Consider the following 13,843-nt stretch of genomic DNA (forward strand, 5'->3'; position numbering starts at 1 on the left):
TTGGTTGTCTTTGAATTTTAACTTGGGGTGCCTTGGGAATCCCCAATCTTAGGCTCTTGCCACTCCTTATTCCATAGTCCATCGAGTCTTTACCCAAAACTTGAAAACTTCACAACACAAAACTTAACAGAAAATTCGTAAGCTCTGTTAGTATAAGAAAATAAATCACCACTTCGGTACTGTTGGGAACTCATTCTAAATTCATATTGGTGTAATAACTACTGTATTCCAACTTCTCTATGGTTCATACCCTCCGATACTACTCATAGATTCATCAAAATAAGCAAACAACACATAGAAAACAGAATCTGTCAAAAACAGAACAGTCTGTAGTAATCTGTATCATTCGAATACTTCTGTAACTCCAAAAATTCTGAAATAAATTGGTGGACCTGAGGAATTTGTCTATTATACATCTGCAAAAAAATAAACCTAAAAGCACTCTCCAGTAAAAACTGGCAGCTAATCTCGTGAGTGCAAAAGTTTCTGTTTTTTACAGCAAGATCGCAAAGACTTCACCCAAGTCTTCCCAAAGGTTCTACTTGGCACAAACACTAATTAAAACATAAAACCACATCTAAACAGAGTCTAGATGAATTATTTATTACTAAACAGGAGCAAAAGGCAATGAACAAAAATAAAATTGGTTGCCTCCCAACAAGCGCTAACGTTTAACGCCCCTAGCTAGGCATGATGATTTCAATGATGCTCACATAAAAGATAAGAATTGAAACATAAAGAGAACATCATGAAGAATATGACTACCAAATTTAAGTCTAACCCACTTCCTATGCATAGGGATTTTATGAGCAAACAACTTATGGGAACAATAATCAACTAGCATAGGAAGGCAAAACAAGCATAACTTCAAAACTTTAAGCACATAGAGAGGAAACTTGATATTATTGCAATTCCTACAAGCATATGTTCCTCCCTCATAATAATTTTCAGTAGCATCATCAATAAATTCAACAATATAACCATCACATAAAGAATTCTTTTCATGATCTACAAGCATAGAAAATTTACTACTCTCCACATAAGCAAAATTCTTCTCATTCGGAATAGTGGGAGTATCATAAGAAACTCGAATACTATAAATTGTTTCCACATTAAAAGAGTAATGTTCAGAAAAAGGGTAATCATAATCATGACAAGTTTTATAAATATAATCATCACTACTTTTTATAGCATAAGTGTCATCACAATAATCATCATAAATAGAAGGCATGCTATCATCATAATAAATTTGCTCATCAAAGCTTGGAAGGCTAAAAATATCATCTTCATTAAACATAGCATCCCCAAGCTTGGGACAAACATTAATTGCAGCAAATAAATTCTCAAACATGTCATTCTCATCAAACATAGCATCCCCAAGCTTGGGCCTTTTCATATCATAAGCATAATCACTCTCATCATTAATAGTATGGATAGCACCAATAGTATAGCAATTATCAGCATCACAATGAGTAATAGGAGCAACATCATTTGGGAGGGATGCCTTTTTACCTTTGCTTCTCCGTCTTTTATTTTTATTCTTCACATTATGTGTGGGTTTAATCCTCTTTTTGGAGATCCTTATTAATGAGATTGGTTGAATAGAAGGCTCCTCCTCGTTACCTGATTCATCATAAGAAATAATAGGAGGATATTGGGAAGTCTCTTCCCTTTTATTAGTATTCTCTTCATCTTCTATTTGTTTTCTTGTCTTTATGTAATTGGCAATATAAGGATTTTCAATGCAATTCACCGCACAATACATAAAAATTTCTTCTAGCTAGATCAAACTCAAGAACTTTATCAAGGACAAATTCTGGCATATCCTTAGTTATACGTTTCATTTCTTCATAACCCACAAGCAAACTAAGTTCATTATGATGCGCAAGGGAAATCAAGTCATCACAATTTTTGGACACGATACGATCATGAAACAATTTGCGTTGGATATTTAAATGACCACGTTCATTGCAAAGTTCACAAGGATGGCTAAGAAAATTTAAATTTTCAGCACAAACATCTAGCCTTTCTTGCAACCATTTGGTTTCTAAATACTTATGCCTCTTGCAAAACCTATCTTCCCTATTTGGTATGTACTTGCAAACTCTATGCACTCCACAAAAATTGACATGCTTATAAGAGACATTTTCATCATGACTAGTGCAATCATCATTAGTACTATGGATATTCAAAGAGTTCGTACTAACAACATTGCAATCATGCTCATCATTCAAAGATTTAGTGCCAAACATTTTAATGCATTCTTCTTCTACCATTTTGGCACAATTATCGGAATCCTTATTTTCACGAAAGATAGTAAAAAGATGAAGCATATGAGGCACCCTCAATTCCTTTTTTTTGTAGTTTTCTTTTATAAACTAAACTAGTGATAAAACAAGAAACTAAAAGATTCGGTTGCAAGATCTAAAGATATACCTTCAAGCACTCACCTCCCTGGCAACGACGCTAGAAATTGCTTGATGGCTACTACACAACCTTCTTCTTGTAGACGTGTTGGGCCTCCAAGTGTAGAGGTTTGTAGGACAGTAGCAAATTTCCCTCAAGTGGATGACCTAAGGTTTATCAATCCGTGGGAGGCGTAGGATGAAGATGGTCTCTCTCAAACAACCCTGCAACCAAATAACAAAGAGTCTCTTGTGTCCCCAACACACCCAATACAATGGTAAATTGTATAGGTGCACTAGTTTGGCGAAGAGATGGTGATACAAGTGCAATATGGATGGTAGATATAGGTTTTTGTAATCTGAAAATATAAAAACAGCAAGGTAACTAATGATAAAAGTGAGCACAAAAAATATTCCAATGCGTTGAAACAAGGCCTAGGGTTCATACTTTCACTAGTGCAAGTTCTCTCAACAATAATAACATAATTGGATCATATAAATATCCCTCAACATGCAACAAAGAGTCACTCCAAAGTCACTAAAGCGGAGAACAAACGAAGAAATTATTGTAGGGTACGAAACCACCTCAAAGTTATCCTTTCTGATCGATCTATTCAAGAGTCCGTAGTAAAATAACACGAAGCTGTTCTTTCTGTTCGATCTATCCTAGAGTTCGTACTAGAATAACACCTTAAGACACATATCAACCAAAACCCTAATGTCACCTAGATACTCCAATGTCACCTCAAGTATCCGTGGGTATGATTATACGATATGCATCACACAATCTCAGATTCATCTATTCAACCAACACAAAGAACTTCAAAGAGTGCCCCAAAGTTTCTACCGAAGAGTCAAGACGAAAACGTGTGCTACCCCTATGCATAAGTTCACAATGTTACGGAACCCGCAAGTTGGTCAGCAAAACATACATCAAGTGGATCACGTGAATATCCCATTGTCACTACAGATAAGCACATGCAAGACATACATCAAGTGTTCTCAAATCCTTAAAGACTCAATCCGATAAGATAACTTCAAAGGGAAGACTCGATCCATTACAAGAGAGTAGAGGGGGAGAAACATCATAAGATCCAACTATAATAGCAAAGCTCGCGATACATCAAGATCGTGCCGAATCAAGAACACGAGAGAGAGAGAGAGATAGAGAGAGAGAGAGAGAGAGAGAGAGAGAGAGAGATCAAACACATAGCTACTGGTACATACCCTCAGCCCCGAGGATGAACTACTCCCTCCTCGTCATGGAGAGCGCCGGGATGATGAAGATGCCGCCGGTGATGGATCCCCCCTCCAGCAGGGTGCCGGAACAGGGTCCCGATTGGTTTTTCGTGGCTACAGAGGCTTGCGGCGGCAGAACTCTTGATCTAGGTTTCTTTCTGTTGGTTTCTGTATTTATAGGAATTTTTGGCGTCGGTCTCACGTCAGGGGGGTCTCCGAGTCATCCACGAGATAGGGGGCGCGCCCATGGGGGGTAGGGCGCGCCCCCACCCTCGTGGGCAGCCCGGGACTCTTCTGGCCCAACTCTTTTACTCCGGGGGCTTCTTTTGGTCCATAAAAAATCATCAAAAATTGGCACGTCAATTGGACTCTGTTTGGTATTCCTTTTCTGTAAAACTCAAAAACAAGGAAAAAACAGAAACTGGCACTGGGCTCTAGGTTAATAGGTTAGTCCCAAAAATCATATAAAATAGCATATAAATGCATATAAAACATCTAAGATGGACAATATAATAGCATGAATACTTCACAAATTATAGATACGTTGGAGACGTATCAGTAATATCTCTGCTAAACAAGGGGACTCCCAATTTTGGAGGGAACTTTTCAAACATAGTGATCATTTTACTTCCCTGTGTAAATTCATAGTGGGGAATGGGGAAAATGTTAGATTCTGGGAGGATTGGTGGATTGGATCTGCACCTTTAAGTAAGAACTTCCCTAGATTGTATAATATTTGTTTTGATAAAAAGAAAACGGTTAAAGAGGTCGTAAATGAGGGGATTGATAATGTGCATTTTAGAAGGACCCTGACATGGGATTCTAGAGAATTGTGGGAACACATAAAAGAAGCATGTAGCTCGACGATCTTGAGTGAGGACAGGGATAAGGTGAAGTGGACACTGACTAAAAAAGGGGTTTATACTGTAAAATCATTTTATAGACACTTAATAGAAAATGGGATCAAATATCCACACTTATACATGTGGAAAATCAAAATGCCACCTAGAGTCAAGGTCTTTATGTGGTTGGCTTTTAGAAACAGCATTCTTACCAAAGATAATCTATTATGTAGAGGATGGAAAGGAGATGAGAAATGTCCATTTTGTGGGCGTGAAGAAAGCATAAATCATCTCTTCTTATCCTGCTCTGTAGCTAGGTTACTGTGGAATATTTTAAAATGTGCATTCAACTTATCTGACATTCCAGATGATCTTGAACTGGTGATGAGAACCTGGGCCAAGACTTTTGGAAATGAAGAGAGGGGATTAGTTATGATAGGAATTTCTGCTATCTGTTGGACAATTTGGAAATTGAGGAATAGTGTGGTTTTTTATAATAACAGGGTAAATGATCCCTGCATACCTGTTAATCTACTGCTTAAAAATTTACATGATTGAAATATTTTGTAGAAAAACCCCGCAAGAAGTGACATGATGAAGGCTAGACTGAAGCAGGTTGGTGAAGTAGCTGAAGAAGTATTTAGAGCAGCATATGGATGGTGCCTGGAGACTAGAAGAATCATGGAGTGACTTCTCAAAAGTCTTTCCTGGACCGTGCTGCTACAACATATGCTTCAAGAATGCTTCGAGGATCATCTTGTTTCCCTGCTTCTTTTTCGATCTTCTGGCTTCTCTGTGGGGGGAGCAATAAATTTCTGTGTGATAAGCTTTGGCCACTTTTATGTTTATCTCTAGAACTATGCTGTTAAAATCTGGTGCTGGGACTTGCTTTGAGCCCAGGCCTTAGATCCTCCTGGGTGTACTGCGTTAGGGCAAATAGGTTCACGACTTCAGGAGATGATGACCTTTTTCTACATAATGATACTTGGGAAATCTCATAAAGCTTCTGGATTGCAGCCATTGAACCGATCAACTGAAGGGCTTATGTTAGTTCAACCTTAGTCCAAAGTTGTGACATTTTTTTTGGGATCAGTGGGAGTAATAAATATGTCTCAGCCCTGAGAAGAATTCACTTTGAACACATTTTTCTGAGACAGATAGAACAATCCTGGACAACTTATGCCAGTAAGGACAAAATTAACATCAGCAAATGCACACACGCTGTATTGAAAAGACCACGCATGCTCCTTCCTCTAACATTAACTTTAGGTGCCTAACAACCACCAGTCTTTGACTAATCATTCTGAGTTAATATAGATCAAAATAAAAACATGAAGAGCAATGGTGTTGTCGCAGCTGAACATGACATCTCCTGCTGTTTTGTGTTTTCCAGTCTACTTGAGCCTACTTCTCGAAATAGAAATTTCTCAGTGTGGCTCTATGTATGACTAACAGAATGCAGTAGCAAGTAATTGCAGGTGCCGGTAATTAGTCATGTTGTTCCCTAAGAGAAGGTAATTAGTCTTGGACTTTCTCCATTAACGCTCCACCATGTGTGTCAAAATCCTAAACATGAAGCCTGCCAGCCTGGTACCTACAAAATAGCTGAAACATCGGTCAGTGAAATTTAAGGAAGATGGGCGTGCTCGAGATCCCACAGCTGGACCTCAACGACTCCATCGAGTCACTATTCCGGACTGTGATTGCGTTCGAGCAGACGTACATGTACCTGAATATTATCTTTTATGATTATGAATCTTCATAGGAAAGGGTTAATGACATACAAACAATTTGCCTTCATTGTTGAAGAGAATTTTAATCGGATTCTCATACTGGGAAACCATCTTCAGGTACATTTTCTTCATAATCTGCTTCATCCGCCTATATGGATAAAGTATAACCAGCAGCTGCATTCACCTCAACATAACTGAGAAAAGAAATATTTTTATGGTGGAGAAGACAAATAATGATTGATATAAACCTACCTAACCATGAATAGCTCAGATTAGCTTTTTTTAGAAAAGGAGGATGTACCCCGGGCCTCTACATCTGGACGATGCATGCAGCCATATTATTAATTATTCACAAAGACCATACAAGGTGATACATCAATAAGCCTGAAGCCACCAACTTGGCAACACCGTTGCTACTCCTATCCCCATGATGAAGGCGTGCTGAACGTCCGGGCCTAATACCAAACAGACATCGCACCAAAGCCTAACATCTAAAGCCGGGTGTCCCATCCAAGCCACTACCTGGATTGGGTCCCACACCGATCTGACACACTCCCAGTGAGCACCGCACGCTGCAAGGGCCGTCACCTCCATCTTCCCTCGGTCCATCCTCAGAGCATAACTAATGCACCAACCTTGCCAGGCCTCTCTGCCATCAACGCCACCATGACACCAGACAGCTTCCTCCTCCTGCGCGTGTTCATCTCCTCGCATTAGATGCCGAGACTCCACAGTGCCACGCCCCTGAGAACCGCCACCATCAATGTGGAAGATGAAGCACCGCTCCACCGAAGACACCGTCCTCCAGACCCTCGAGCCCGTGTGCACCTCCAAGAATGACGCCCCAGTTGGGGAACGCAGTAATTTCAAAAAAATTCCTACGCACACGCAAGATCCATCTAGGTGATGCATAGCAATGAGAGGGGAGAGTGTTGTCTACATACCCTCGTAGACCAAAAGCGGAAGCGTTATGACAACATGGTTGATGTAGTCGTACGTCTTCATGATCCAACCGATCCTAGTACCGAAGGTACGGCACCTCCGCGATCTACACACGTTCAGCTCGGTAACGTCCCATAAACTCTAGATCCATCTGAGGTCGAGGGAGAGTTTCGTCAGCACGACGGCGTGATGACGGTGATTATGAAGCTACCGGCGCAGGGCTTCGCCTAAGCACTGCAACGATATGACCGAGGTGGAAATCTGTGGAGGGGGGCACCGCACACGGCTAAACAATCAACTTGTGTGTCTATGGGGTGCCCCCTCCCCCGTATATAAGGAAGTGGAGGAGGGGGAGGGCCGGCCCTCTCATGGCGCGCCCAAGGGGGGAGTCCTACTCCCGGTGGGAGTAGGATTCCCCCTTCCCTAGTTGGAGTAGGAGAGGAAGGAAGGAGGAGAGAGGGAGAAGGAAAGGGGGGCCGGCCCCCCACCCCAATTCGGATTGGGCTTGGGGGAGCGCCCCCACCTTGGCCGCCTCCTCCTCTTTTCCACTAAGGCCCAATAAGGCCCATACACTCCCCGGGGGGTTCCGGTAACCCCCCAGTACTCCAGTAAATGCCCGGACTCACCCGGAACCATTTTGATGTCCAAACGTAGCCTTCCATTATATCGATCTTTATGTCTCGACCATTTCGAGACTCCTCGTCATGTCTGTGATCATATCCGGGACTCCTAACTACCTTTGGTACATCAAAACACATAAACTCATAATACCGATCGTCACCGAACGTTAAGCGTGCGGACCCTACGGGTTCGAGAACTATGTAGACATGACCGAGACTCATCTCCGGTCAATAACCAATAGCGGAACCTGGATGCTCATATTGGTTCCTACATATTCTACGAAGATCTTTATCGGTCAAACCGCATAACAACATACGTTGTTCCCTTTGTCATCTAGTCAAGTAGAGGCATACTAGGGACACTCTGTTTGTCTATGTATTCACACGTGTACTAAGTTTCCGGTTAATACAATTCTAGCATGAATAATAAACATTTATCATGATATAAGGAAATAAATATTAACTTTATTATTGCCTCTAGGGCATATTTCCTTCAGTCTCCCACTTGCACTAGAGTCAAAAATCTAGTTCACATCACCATGTGATTTAACACCAATAGTTCATGTCGTCATGTGATTTAACACTTTATAGTTCACAATGCCATGTGACCAATACCCAAAGGGTTTACTAGAGTCAATAATCTAGTTCACATTGCCATGTGATTAACACCCAAAAAGTACTAAGGTGCAATCATGTTTTGCTTGTGAGAGAGGATTAGTCAATGGGTCTGTCACATTCAGATCCGTACGTATTTTGCAAATTTCTATGTCTACAATGCTCTGCACGGAGCTACTCTAGCTAAATGCTCCCACTTTCAATATGTATCCAGATCGAGACTCAGAGTCATCCAGATCGATGTCAAAGCTTGCATCGACGTAACTCTTTACGACGAACTCTTTATCACCTCCATAACCGAGAAATATTTCCTTAGACCTCTAAGGATAATTTTGACCAATGTCTAGTGATCTACTCCTAGATCACTATTGTACTCCCTTGCCAAACTCAGGGCAGGGTATACAATAGGTCTGGTACATAGCATGGCATATTTTATAGAACCTATGGCTGAGGCATAGGGAATGACTTTCATTCTCTCTCTATCTTCTGTTGTGGTCGGGCTTTGAGTCTTACTCAACTTCACACCTAGCAACACCGGAAAAAACTCCTTCTTTGACTGTTCCATTTTGAACTACTTCAAAATCTTGTCAAGGTATGTACTCATTGAAAAAACTTATCAAGCGTCTTAATCTATCTCTATAGATCTTGATGCTCAATATGTAAGCAGCTTCACCGAGGTCTTTCTTTGAAAAACTCCTTTCAAACACTCCTTTATGCTTCCTAGAAAATTCTACATCATTTCCGATCAACAATATGTCATTCACATATACTTATCAGAAAGGCTGTAGTGCTCCCACTCACTTCCTGTAAATACAGGCTTCACCGCAAGTCTGTATAAAACTATATGCTTTGATCAACTCATCAAAGCGTATATTCCAACTCCGAGATGCTTGCACCAGTCCATAGATGGATCGTTGGAGCTTTGCACACTTTGTTAGCACCTTTAGGATCGACAAAACCTTCTTGTTGCATCATATACAACTCTTCTTTAAGAAATCCATTTAAGGAATGCAGGTTTGACATCCATTTGCCAAATTTCATAAAATGCGGCAATTGCTAACATGATTCGGACAGACTTTTAAGCATCGATACGAGTGAGAAAATCTCATCGTAGTCAACACCTTGAACTTGTCAAAAACTTTTTGCGACAATTCGAGCTTTGTAGATAGTAACACTACTATCAGCGTCCGTCTTCCTCTTGAAGATCCATTTATTCTTACTGGCTCGCCGATCATCGGGCAAGTCAATCAAAGTCCATACTTTGTTCTCATACATGGATCCCATCTTTTATGGCCTCAAGCCATTTCACGGAATCTGGGCTCATCATCGCTTCCTCATAGTTCGTAGGTTCATCATGGTCTATTAACATGACTTCCAAAACAGGATTACCGTACCACTCTGGTGTGGATCGTACTCTGGTTGACCTACGAGGTTCGGTAGTAACTTGATCTGAAGTTTCATGATCATCATCATTAACTTCCTCACTAATTCATGTAGGCATCACTGGACCTGATTTCAGTGATGAGCTACTTTCCAATTCGAGAGAAGGTACAATTACCTCATCAAGTTCTACTTTCCTCTCACTCACTTCTTTCGAGAGAAACTCCTTCTCTAGAAAGGATCCATTCTCAGCAACGAATATCTTGCCTTTGGATCTGTGATATAAGGTGTACCCAACAGTCTCCTTTGGGTATCCTATGAAGACACATTTTTCCGCCTTGGGTTCGAGCTTATCAGGTTGAAGCTTTTTCACATAAGCATCGTAGCCCCAAACTTTAAGAAACGACAGCTTAGGTTTCTTGCTAAACCACAGTTCATACGGTGTCGCCTCAACGGATTTAAACGGTGCCCTATTTAACGTGAATGCAGCATTCTCTAATGCATAACCCCAAAACGATAATGGTAAATCGGTAAGAGACATCATAGATCGCACCATATCCAATAAAGTACGGTTACGACGTTCGGACACACCATTATGCTGTGGTGTTCCAGGTGGCGTGAGTTGTGAAACTATTCCACGTTGTTTCAAATGAAGACCAAACTCGTAACTCAAATATTCACCTCCACGATCAGATTGTAGAAACTTTATTTTCTTGTTACGATGATTCTCCACTTCACTCTGAAATTCTTTGAACTTTTCAAATGTTTCAGACTTATGCTTCATTAAGTAGATATAACCATATCTGCTCAAATCATCTGTGAAGGTAACAAAATAATGATACCCGCCACGAGCCTCAATACTCATTGGATCACATACATCGGTATGTACTATTTCCAATAAGTCAGTAGCTCGTTCCATTGTTCCGGAGAACGGAGTTTTAGTCATCTTGCCCATGAGGCACGGTTCACAAGCACCAAGTGATTCATAATCAAGTGATTCCAAAATCCCATCAGCATGGAGTTTCCTCATGCACTTTATATCGATATGACCTAAACGGCAGTGCCACAAATAAGTTGCACTATCATTATTAACTTTGCATCTTTTGGCTTCAATATTATGAATATGTGTATCACTACGATCAAGAACCAACAAACTATTTTCATTGGGTGTATGGCCATCGAAGGTTTTATTCATGTAAACAGAACAACAATTATTCTCTGACTTTAACTGAATAACCGTATTGCAATAAACATGATCAAATCATATTCATGCTCAACGCAAACACCAAATAACATTTATTTAGGTTTCAACACTAATCCCGGAAGTATAGGGAGTGTGCGATGATGATCATATAAATCTTCGAACCACTTCCAACACACATCGTCACTTCACCCTTAACTAGTCTCAATTCATTCTGCAACTCCCGTTTCGAGTTACTAATCTTAGCAACTGAACCGGTATCAAATACCCAGGGGTTGCTATGAACACTAGTAAAGTACACATCAATAATCTGTACATCAAATATACCTTTGTTCACTTTGCCATCCTTCTTATCCGCCAAATATTTGGGGTAGTTCCGCTTCTAGTGACCATTCCCTTTGCAGTAGAAGCACTCAGTTTCAGGCTTAGGTCCAGCTTTGAGCTTCTTCATGGGAGTGGCAACTTGCTTGCCATTCTTCTTGAAGTTCCCTTTCTATCCTTTTGCCCTTTTACTTGAAACTAGTGGTCTTGTCAACCATCAACATTTGATGCTTTTCTTGACTTCTACCTTCGTCGATTTTAGCATCATGAAGAGCTCAGAAATCGTTTTCGTCATCCCTTGCATATTATAGTTCATCATGAAGTTCCAGTAACTTGGTGATAGTGACTAGAGAACTCTGTCAATCACTATATTACTTGGAAGATAAACTCCCACTTGATTCAAGCGATTGTAGTACTCAGACATTCTGAGCGCATGCTCACTGGTTGAGCTATTCTCCTCCATTTTGTAGGCAAAGTACTGTTAGAGGTCTCATACCTCTTGATATGAGTATGAAATACCAATTTCAACTCTTGGAACATCTTATATGCTATGTGGCGTTCAAAACATTTTTGAAGTCCCGGTTCTAAGCCATAAAGCATGGTGCACTAAACTATCAAGTAGTCATCATACCGAGCTTTTGTCAAAATGTTCATAACGTCTGCATCTACTCCTGCAATAGGTCTGTCACCTAGCGGTGCATCAAGGACATAATTCTTCTGTGCAGCAATGAGGAAAATCCTCAGATCATGGACCAAGTCCGCATCATTGCTACTATCATCTTTCAACTTATATTTCTCTAGGAACATATAAAAAATAAACGGGGAGCTACATCGCGAGCTATTGATCTACAACATATATGTGCTAATACTACCAGGACTAAGTTCATGATAAATTAAAGTTCAATTAATCATATTACTTAAGAACTCCCACTTAGATAGACATCCCTCTAATCATCTAAGTGATCACGTGATCCAAATCAACTAAACCATGTCCGATCATCACGTGAGATGAAGTAGTTTTCAATGGTGAACATCACTATGTTGATCATATCTACTATATGATTCACGCTCGACCTTTCGGTCTCAGTGTTCCGAGGCCATATCTGCATATGCTAGGCTCGTCAAGTTTAACCCGAGTATTCTGCGTGTGCAAAACTGGCTTGCACCCGTTGTATGTGAACGTAGAGCTTATCACACCCGATCATCACGTGGTGTCTCGGCACGATGAACTGTCGCAACGGTGCATACTCAGGGAGAACACTTATACCTTGAAATTTAGTGAGATCATCTTATAATGCTAACCGCCGTACTAAGCAAAATAAGATGCACAAAGGATAAACATCACATGCAATCAATATAAGTGATATGATATGGCCATCATCATCTTGTGCCTTTGATCTCCATCTCCAAAGCACCGTCATGATCACCATCGTCACTGGCTTGACACCTTGATCTCCATCGAAGCATCGTTGTCGTCTCGCCAACTATTGCTTCTACGACTATCGCCACCGCTTAGTGATAAAGTAAAGCAATTACATGGCGATTGCATTTCATACAATAAAGCGACAACCATAAGGCTCCTGCCAGTTGCCGATAAATTTTACAACCCATGATCATCTTATACAACAATTTATATATCATCACGTCTTGACCATATCACATCACAACATGCCCTGCAAAAACAAGTTAGACGTCCTCTACTTTCTTGTTGCAAGTTTTACGTGGCTTCTACGGGCTTAGCAAGAACCGTTCTTACCTACGCATCAAAAACCACAACGATTTTTCGTCAAGTGTGATGTTTTAACCTTCAACAAGGACCGGGCGTAGCCACACTCGATTCAACTAAAGCTAGAGAAACAGACACCCACTAGCCACCTGTGTGTGAAGCACGTCGGTAGAACCAGTCTCGCGTAAGAGTACTAATGTCGGTCTGGGCCGCTTCATCCAACAATACCGCCGAATCAAAGTATGACATGCTAGTAAGCAGTATGACTATTATCGCCACAACTCTTTGTGTTCTACTCGTGCATATAACATCTACGCATAGACCTGGCTCGGATGCCACTGTTGGGGAACGCGGTAATTTCAAAAAATTCCTACGCACACGCAAGATCCATCTAGGTGATGCATAGCAACGAGAGGGGAGAGTGTTGTCTACGTACCCTCGTAGACCGAAGGCGGAAGCGTTATGACAACGCGGTTGATGTAGTCGTACGTCTTCACGATCCGACCGATCCTAGTACCGAAGGTACGGCACCTCCGCGATCTGCACATGTTCAGCTCAGTGACGTCCCATGAACTCTAGATCCAGCTGAGGTAGAGGAAGAGTTTCGTCAGCACGACGGCGTGATGACGGTGATGATGAAGCTACCGGCCCAGGGCTTCGCCTAAGCACTGCAACGATATGACCGAGGTGGAAATCTATGGAGGGGGGCACCGCACACGGCTAAACAATCAACTTGTGTGTCTATGGGGTGCCCCCTCCCCCGTATATAAAGGCGTGGAGGAGGGGGAGGGTCGGCCCTCTCATGGCGCGCCCAAGGGA

Source organism: Aegilops tauschii, chromosome 2, assembly GCF_002575655.3.
Source record: "Aegilops tauschii subsp. strangulata cultivar AL8/78 chromosome 2, Aet v6.0, whole genome shotgun sequence".
NCBI lineage: Eukaryota > Viridiplantae > Streptophyta > Magnoliopsida > Poales > Poaceae > Aegilops > Aegilops tauschii.